This window comes from Rousettus aegyptiacus, unplaced genomic scaffold (genome assembly GCF_014176215.1).
Source record: "Rousettus aegyptiacus isolate mRouAeg1 unplaced genomic scaffold, mRouAeg1.p scaffold_m13_p_13, whole genome shotgun sequence".
In the NCBI taxonomy this organism is placed as follows: domain Eukaryota; kingdom Metazoa; phylum Chordata; class Mammalia; order Chiroptera; family Pteropodidae; genus Rousettus; species Rousettus aegyptiacus.
Window position 1 is genome coordinate 38917415 of NW_023416288.1, and position 10084 is coordinate 38927498.

The following is a 10084-nucleotide window of genomic DNA, read 5'->3' on the forward strand; positions in this document are numbered from 1 at the left end:
AAAAAGAAGGAAATTCTGCAACATTTAACAATAAGGGTGAACCTTGAGGACTTTATGCTACATGAAATAATCCACAAAAAGACAAGTATGTACTGGATTATTCCACTTACATGAGGTAGTCCAACTATTAGAAACAGAAAGCGGTTGATAGGCTGGGGAAAGAAGAAAAGGGGGAGCGTTCAATTGAGTATTAAGTTTCGGTTTCGCAAGATGAAAAAGTTCTAGAGATAACCATGTGCACATAGTTAATGCTACTGTACAGTACATTTAAAATGGTTAAGTTGGTAAATAATGTGTGTTTTGTGCCACAAATTTTTTAGAAGTGCTATGACAATGGCAAAGATGGCTTGGAGTAAGGCTAGGGGTTTCCCTTCCACCACAGCTGTCCTTTTCCTGCTACATCCCAATGACCACGTCTTCCATCATTTTCTCTTTGGGAGCCCAAGACTCGTTCTCACTTGCCTGGTCTCTTCCAAGGCACTGATGCAGTGTCCCCTTTTTCTCTTTAGGGGAAACAGAGAATGAATGCAGGGAAGTTTCTTGTGGGGGTCGCTTCAACTCTGTGGTGGTCACTCCAACCCTGTGGAGCTGGTGGTGCACCTGGGGAGGCTCTCTCTTTGCTGGGGATGTAGAATAAGTTAGAGAAGGAGAATGAGAGGGAAGAGGATTCTTAGATGGGGCAGGCCCACTTGACCAGGCAATTGGTAAGATAACAAGTCTAGAATTAACCATCAGGTGCAAGAAGCCCTTTTCGTGTTTTGTTTTGTGGACAAGGTTGATCTTCTGATGCTATGTCATGATTTGGGGGATGTAGAGTGATCATTTTCTTAGGTACTTTCTGTTGTCTCAGCATAATTATACAGTTTGAGGGTAATTTTATTACTATGGCCTAAGCTCAGACCAACCAGAATTTGAGTTTGGTCCAGCATCAAGATCTAGTCCAGCTCTCTTTGGATTTAATTTCAGCAATTACAGATGACAATAACCAAGAGATGGTATATTTCACCTTTTTTTTTTTTTTTTTTTTTTATCTTATTGGTTTTCATGTTTTTAAGCATCCAATGAATCAACTCCCCAGGAGTTTGGTCCATCTCTTGGTCTAAATTCCATTGGTAACTTTTAGTTTAGCAGGACGGCTGCTGCTCCATACCATGGGCGACCAGTGGGCACTCGGGAATCAGAAAAATTCTTCATCAGAACCCCTTTGCCTTCATCCAGTGCTTTCCCAAAGCATAGGTTTACCAGAGCTAGGGAAGTTCTAGCAAATCCCATGGGTTTTCTGATACCAAATGTCCTTTTTCTAAACAACGACAAATTCTCAGACACCAGCTAGGTTTCCAACAATTCAGTTCCCACCACCATTTCAGATGCCAGCCTCAAATGGGGTGCGCAACCTACCAAATTTCTACCCAGTCAGCTACCAATTTGGGGGTTCCCATGACTTCTTCCTCGGGTTTACAAATTCACGAGAACAGCTCATAGAACTCAGCAAAGTGCTTTGCTCATATTTACCAGTTTATTATAAAGGACACTGCCAAACGGAAGAGATACCTAAGAAAAGGTATGGGGGGCGGGGTGAGGAACGGCACAGAGCTTCAACGCCCTCTCTTCACGTATCACCTTCCTGTCACATCAGCGCACGTACAAATCACCTGTTTTCTTCAACTCATTCCTCTTGCCTATGAAAACAGTCAAATCTGGTGGAAAAAGTATTTACCAACCTTGAAGCTCTCAGCATTTCCTTGTTCAAGTTTTTATCGAACTCAATTTCTATCACTCTTCCGTTCTAAGAAGGTGGGGGGTGGGGAACTGGAAATTCAAACTCTCTAATCTTATTTGGTCTTTCTGGTGACTAGTCTCCACACAGTCATTATCTCGGGACTTCACCTTGTAGCTCTCATTAGCATAAACTAAGGTGTAGTCAAAAAGGGCTTATTATGAAAACGAAAATTCTTCTCTATCACTCAGGAAATTCCAAGGGTTTTAGGAACTCTGTGCCTGGAACTAGAGCCGAATCAAATATAAATAAATATTTTTATTATGCTACAATATTAGATAAGCTCTTTTAGAATCCGAGAGTAATTGATGTTTGTATTGTAATTCAAAAATAGCAAGGAACTTTCATATCTACCATATCCATAACCTAGCAGTAAGTAGGACTAAATTATCTTCATTCTAGAAGAGTAATCCAAGCAGGGAGGTTATATGCCTAGGGACACAAAGGTAGTAGCGGTTTAACTGGTCCCGTAAACCCAGTGCTCTTGTTCTTTTTCAGCTGATTTTTCCTCTCCTATTTTGCCTTTCTCCACTTTGAAGTGGGAGGGAGGATGGACACTTTTTGCATACTTGTGATGTGTCCTCTCAGCACTAGCTGTTGAATGCATCTGATCTCAGCAGCTTATGGGGAGAGGACAAACTGCGGTCTTTCCAAAGACAAAACTGCAAGGAAGTTTGGTAGTTTACTATGGAAATGTATGCTAAATAGAGCTGGTAGAATTGTTTTTTTATTTTTTATTTTTTGACTGCTTATATAGTTTTCGCTCAAATGTTCCAGAAGAATTTCCCCAACCTAAAAATGTAGAATTTCTGAGCCTGTCTTACTTACCAGTGTCATTCAAAAGTGTTTCCAACCATTGGATTTATAGCTTCGCGTATGATCATAAAACATAATTCAAATTTATATAGAATGCTTTTCAAAAGCGTTGATGTTTATGTCTTCAGAGCTAATTCATGGTATGGATTTTTATTATAGATAAATAATTCCTTTTAAAATGAAAAAATTTTTCAAAAAGCTTAAAGCTTGTGAATGATGGTCTACTGTTCTATGAGGAAGAGAAGTTTGTAAGGTAAACGCGGGACAAGCTGAGAAGTTTTAAAAGCAAGCCTTTATTGGGAGAGCGCTCCCAGACGAGGTTCTCTGGGCTCGAGAGGAGAGGGGCCAGAGAAGTCGAGCCCTGGGATGGGAGGACAGGGCATAGTTTTTATAGGGTTATGTGGGGGTAGGGTATAGAATGGGGAATGTCAGTTGAGCATCCAGATTAGGGTGGTGTTGGATTAGGGCAGTGGCGCCAGGGCTTTAGGGTGCCTTGTCCGGATTCTGATGTCAAACTGGGAAGCCTCCAGGCAGGGCCCCGCTGACCTAACAAAGTTAATGAAGGCTGTTTGGCTGAGGTTAATGATAGTGGAAATGGACAAAGTAAGCCAGCTATGAATACGCATCTTAAAGGAAAGCTTTTCAGAAGTGAAAAATGACTTCTCTTTTTATAATAATGTGTACTACAATGAATTGTCATAAGTATGCCCTAACTTTTAGGGTAGTTTTGCTTACCAAAAAAATATTTAGGAAACAGGCTAATAGAGTCCTTAATTTGCTAGAGACATATAGGTTTATATTGCTTGTGACATTAATTTGCTAGAATTCATGGAAACATTATGAGGTATAGCTTCGTTTGTTGAAAACCTAGGTTTGGTGGGGGTAGGACTCGTAAAAGTATTTTGAATTGTTTATAAATTTTTTTTGTTTAGCAATACTATATAAAAACAATCATATTCCCTTTGATTGGAAACGAAAGCCATTCATTCCAGGTTTTATTTTTCATATATGGTACTAAAAAATAACACAGTATTCTATTCTTTTATTAATTGCCTATGTATTAGTTTGCTAGGGCTGCCAAAACAAATACTACAGACTGGGTGGTTTAAACAATAGTAACTTATTTTCTTATAGTTTTCGTGTCTACAAGTCCAAGATCAAGATGTCAGCAAGTTTGGTTTCTTCTGTAGCCTCTCCATGACTTGCAGATGACTGCCTTTTTACTGTGTCCTCACATGGTCTTTCTTTGAGCCTGAACTTGTTATGGTCTTTAATCTCATCTTCTTATAAGGCCATCAGTTATTGTGGGTCAGGGACCACACATGATCTCACTTTACCTTAATAACCTCATTAAATGCCTTATCTCTAAATATAGTCACATTCTGAGGTCCTGGTTTGATTTCAGCATATGAATTTTAAGATGATATAATAAGGCCTTGACAGCTTATATTTTTCAAATTGATCTTTAAAATATTTTAGTTCTGTATCATTACTATTTAAAATTTGTATTTTATTTTATTAATTTACAGGCATAATCTCCCCTCCCCCAAATGCTCAAAGTAGTTGATTGAATCCAGATAGCTCTTTGGCCTCTGAAAAAGCAAACTTTATAACAACTCTCTTGTTCATTGTATGTCCAAATAGTCCATTTTCCTTAATCCAGTTCTCTTGCCTATAATGAAAACAGCCAGACCTGGCGGTGGAAATGAAAGAAGAAAATTATATGTGGAAAGAAGAAGACTAGGAGATGTTAAAGCACACTGGAGACCTAATATATTATTTCTAGGGAAAATCTGGGCTCTAACCTCCTACCAAGAGGAGGTTGAAAGGCCTTCTATTCAGAGGGTACACTTCAGAGTTTTTCAAGCTTTGTGTGCCCTTGCCCCCAGAGAAATGATTGTTAAATCTTATAGTTCCCCAACTGTTAGGCAACATAAAGTAGTTACACCCCAGAAATACTGCCATAGACAAGTTTCAAGCTTACAACAACATCATGTGCTTGGCTGGGTTGGGAACTATACTAATTGTCTCAATAACATATTGTCCATACATGCATATCTCACAGAGCTTACTAACTGGTCTGCAGTGGTTAACAATATGTGAGAATATTGGTTTCCCCCCTCCCCCAAGGATGTGTATGAAACTCATCATTTGGCATGTCCTAACAACAACAGACATCTTTGGTTGAGATATAAATGTCTAATAGATAGAATGAAGATAGAGATTTGGGGGTGAGCAGTAAGCTGTTCACATTTGAGCCCCTGAGAATGGGTGAAAAATGTGGAGAGACGGTAGAATAAGAGGGGAGAAACCTTAGGACTATAACCTGGAGACTATGAACATTAAAGAGAGAAATTTGGGAAGAAAAGCCAGTAAAAGACTTCAGAAGGGCAAGCAGATAGCAGGAGAACCATTTAGGCTGGTAACTGGGATGCCATGTTTAATGACTAAAATGTGTCCACGCCACTTAGCAGCAACTGGTTCATTAGTATCCTTGGCGAGGGTGGCTGAGAGGGCACAATGGTTAAGAGAATCTAGATTTGCACTGTGTGAAGGAGTGGGAGGTGGAGAAGACTGTTTATGGCTCTTTATAGAGAAATTTAGCTGTGAAGAGATGTCAAGATGATGACAGGGGATAAGATAGAGGAAATGAAAGTGGAAAAATACTTGTTCTTCAATTACCTGAAGGCAATACAGCAGATACTATTAGTTATCTGCCCAGCCAATGTTTGTGCTCCTCCCTCTTTTTTAGTTATAGCATCCGGTTTATTCAGAGTTGACCACATGCCCCCTAAAAGACAAGAGTTTATTCACAACCAATGAGCTATACTCTGAAGCCGTGTGGGTTTTCTAGTATAACTTCATTTATTTATCTTTTTAAATGCCTACAGCACCTGGTCTTCCTAGGTGGTCTCCCATCCAAGTATTAACTAGGCCCCACCCTGCTTAGCTTCCAAGATCAGATGGGATCTGGCACATTCAGGGTGACATGGCCATAGACTTAGTATTATAACTCTTTAAGAACATGGTTGATGAGAGAACAGAAAGCTGCTGTACACCTTCTCTTCTCCCCGCTTTATGCTTGGAACAGGTATCTTGGATCATGAGGCAAGCTGAAGATGAAAGTCAATTTTTAGGATGTGGGAGTAGAGAGGTGGTTGGGTCCTTTGTGATTCCAAGAAGCCACCATACCAGCTCTCAGGCAGTTTATCTCCAGAGTTCTTGATCTGAAAGAAAACCTTCTGTGTCACCCACTGCAATTTCTGGTCAAACACAATTTCTACCCACTAATGGCAGTCATTCCTCATTCTCTGAAAGTACTATTTCTGCCCCTCTTGACTTAAAAACAAGAAACAGAAAACAAGAGCAGCAGCTTCTAAAGCACGTAAATTCCTGCCTTTGAGATTTCATTCGGCTATTTCAGTCAAAGACTTTGTTCTGTCCAAGGCAAAGCATTGTAACCAGCTTTAGCTATTCTCTTCTGCTCCATCAAAGCATCTAGTTAACATACCTTCCTCTGTGCCACCTGTAACATTTCAGTTTCCCCATTCATGAGTAAAAGTACCTTAAAAAACCCCCCAAACTAAAACTAAAACTAAAAAACCCCCAAACCCCACAGTCCTTACAACCTCATGACTCCTGTTAAGTACTAGCCTGTCTTTATTTTCTCTCATGTGCAAATAAAGAGTGGACTGCTATTTGCCAGCTTCACTTTCAACCACCCCACAAAACGACTTGGCTGTCCCACCACTTTCCCTAACCAGCGGCATCCTAATTGCCAAAGCCTCTTCTTCCCGATTTTACTGCTGGCGGCAGTAAGCATGCTTGAGCATCCCTCCGCATGAACCTTCCTCTTCCGAGGCCTGTACATTGTCCCAGCTGGTCTCCGCCTCCGTCTCTCCTTTCCCTTGGTCAGCTCCTCTTGCTTAACAGCCAGCGGCTTAAGGCCCAAGGAGGTAGGAAAACAGGAGCCCAGAGAAGCAGCAATAACCTGTTCTAACTCAACACACTTAAATGGAGGGGACAGTCCGGAAGAACGAGGGGGACAGGAACTGTCCAGGCCTCTGGAAAAGCCAACGCCAGGGTATCTCCGTGCAGGAAGGGGGGCCAGAAGGGAGGATTAGGGCTGCCCCTCAGGGCATGCTGCAGAGCAGCGCTCCGCACCTAAGCCCGGGTGGGGTTCTTCCCCGGCCTCCAGCAGAAAGGCGGGGGCGTGGCCTCGCACAGGGCGCATGCGCCGCGATGTGCGTAGGGACGGGGCCTGCGCATACAGCTCACGTGACCGCCTCTTGGCCCCTATAAAGGCGAGAGCCAGCGCCATGACGGACGTAGACGCTCCGGGTTGCAGAGGTCGGGCTCGAGACAGGTCGGTGTGCCACCGCAGACGCTCCCAGTCGCAGACTTCGAACTAGAGCAGGTCGGTGCACCGAATTCGGAACAGCTGTCGTGCGAGGGGGTGGGTGCGGTGGGTGTGGGGTGAGCGGGCGAGTGAAAACACACTGGCTTGCGCGAGAAGTGGTGGTGGGCAAGGTGAGCCATGAGTGAAGAGATCCTGAACCTGGGGAATGGACACCTGAACTGAGGAGGGGCTCGGCCTGAAGTGGGTGCTGGCTGGGCACGCTGGAGGGGCGGAGGACAAGGACAGTGCAGGCCGGGCCTAAGCCACCGCCCTCGAGCGCAGCCGCTTGCGTTTGAGGCCTGGCGCTGATTTGCCCCTGCGCCTCCAAGGCCTCAGCCTTCCCACGGTGCTGCTGCACGGGGACCCCAGACTTGCTTGTCACAGCGTGGGCCCCGGCCTTGGGGCTCCTCTCCTGGTCCTGAATGCAGAGCAGCCCTCTGCGACCCTGATGCCAGGTGACGGGGGAGAGGAGGTGAGAAACCTGCCACCCAGGCTTGCAGTTCTGAAGGGGAATGAGGACGACTTCTCTCCCTTCACGACTCTTTGCAGGGCTGAGTGGGACGGCTCTTTCCTAAATGTGAACATGTTTTTCAGCCTAGAAAATGAACTCTTCAGAGAACACACATTCCGAGGAAAATAATGCCTTTTATTACCCAGAAGGCATGGCCCAGCAGCGCTGCCCAAGTTTCCTGTACCAGAATCATACCTATAATCCATTGTCTGTTACACCAACAAGCCTTTTGGAGTTATTAGTTTTAAAAGCAAATTGAATTGCATGTGTGATTCTTAAGCATTTTTTTTCAGTCCCCAAATGGCTACATCACTAACGTCACCTAAAGATGTGGGTCATTCATGTATACGTCTGTTTTATAATCTCAGGAACATTTAGATGAGGTGAAAGGACGGTGGAGGTGACGGAATAGGATTCCCTGAACAGCCTTCCGCGGGGCTGACCTTTATAGGTGGAGACCAGGCACCTCGCAGTCCCTGATAGCAGCACTGTCCAGGGTGCGCCCCAGAAAGGCAGCGCTCAGGGACAGTTTCTTTGTTCATGCTAAGAACCTAGGATGTAGATGACCAGTGTGTGGAACCAACCTTTTCGAAAATGGTTTGGGTGGAAAAAAAAAGTTTAATCGTTCCTTTGCTACACTTTGACAGTGTGCGGTAGGTAGCATTCATCGCCGAGCAGATGTGGGCGTGCTGTGAGTGCCACGAGGTATGGCCGTGTACAGCAGTGGTACATGGATGTGATCACTCAGTGTGGCCACTTAGCTAAGATTCTACAGAGTCTCAGTCCTACAAGACTGCACACCACCTGTCAGATGCCACTGATAACCTGAGCTTCTAACAGACTGGTTATGAGCTGGGAGGTTCCCGTGTTTTGCCTTAGGTTTGATTAAAGGAACGCAAACGTTTTACTAAATTGCAGGTTTATATAACTCAGGAACAGCCAGATGGAAGAGATGCACAGGGCACGGTACAGGGAGATGGTGCAGCGCCCCCAAGCCCTCTCCAGGCACATGACTCTTCCAGCACCTCCACGGGTTTACCTGCCAACTGAGCAGCTCCCCCGAACCCTTATGGGTTTTTCTGGCTGTTCTAATGCATAGGCATGATTGATTAAATTTAACCTGCACCTCCCTTCCCCTCCCCCACAGGGAGAGGGACAAAGTTCTAATTTTCTGTTTATGGTTCTGTCAACCAGCCCCCATTTCCAAAGTTGCCTTCCATGAAACCCAGCTGTGATGGAAAGGGCTTATATATGACAAGGCACTCAAATCACTTTATGGCTCTGAAATGGTTTCAGGTACTAAGTATGAGAGACCAAATATAGATACTCTCATCGCTCAGGAAATTTCAAGAGTTTTGGTAACTGATTCAGGTACCGTGGACTAAATCCAAATATATATGAGAAATATATTTTGGTCATCTAAATCAGCGGTCACCAAGCTTTTTGGCACCAGGGACCTGTGCTCCTGTGAGAATCTTAATGCCTCATGATCTGAGGTGGAGCTGAGGCAGTGATGCTAGTGCTGGGAAGCGGCTGCAAATACGGATGAAGCTTGCTCAGCTGCCGCTCATCTGCTGTGCGCCCTGGTTCCTAACAGCCCATGGACCAGTACCAGCCGACAGCCTGGGGGTTGGGGACCCCTCATCTAAGTGACCAAATACATATTTCCTATAAATCATGTATCACAAGGCAAATCGAAACAATTGCGATGAAAGAATGGTTAAATCATTGCACAAAGGAATTTTGTGGCCACTTAACGCTTGTGAGCAGTAAGATCGCCAAGGTAAGTCTGAACAATCTTTGAAGTGTTATTCAGTTAATGTAGAACTACAAATTGAGTGACTATGGTAATGCATTTTAAAAATCTGGAAGGCTATCAAACCATTGTAATTGTGTTTACTGTGTAATGGCTCTGAACTGGGAACTTTTTTGAGCTCGTAATACTTCTATAATTTTAAAAATTGAAAAATCTTTGCAACAGAGCAGTCGAAAGGAAAAGAGATTGAAGATGTGAGGTAGGGTAATGAAAGGAAGATCTTGGAGCAGGGATAATGTACCATAGGTAGTAGCAGGAGCAGCTAATATTCATTTAGCAATTGTAATTTGCCAAACAGTTCTAAATGCTCTACAAGTATTAAGTCACTTAATTCTCTATAACTGTATGAGGTAAACATCAGTCAAGGAAATGAAGACAGAGGTTAAGCAACTTGCCCAATCTGATAGCGCATGAATGGGAGGCTGGGATTCAAACCCAGGTGGTCTTGCTAGCTGCAGGCTGAGCTAGGGTGCCAAGGACAAGTATAAAGCACACCTGAATAACTGGCCTTAGGGTTTTCAGAAATAAGCCCTGGAGATTGCAGTCTGGACCTATTGTTATTGAGGTGCTATTCCAGGCCAAGACCAGGAGTATGTATTGATGAGTGTTGGAGACGGGTCCATTCCGGGCGTGGATTGGCTGCTCTTTAAAGAGCAGGGTGTGGGGGCATCCAACTTCCAAGGAAAGAAGCTGGAAATGGGAGTAGAGAGTTCCTGGGACCCTGATTACAGCAATAGGCACTGCTGGATTAAGGAGGGACACTTA

General features: G+C 43.9%; 1 pseudogene; it reads right to left on the bottom strand.

Moving 5' to 3' along the window:
- Positions 1–5475: 5475 nt before the first annotated feature.
- LOC118610837 lies at positions 5476–5594 on the bottom strand (annotated as a pseudogene).
- Positions 5595–10084: the final 4490 nt, after the last annotated feature.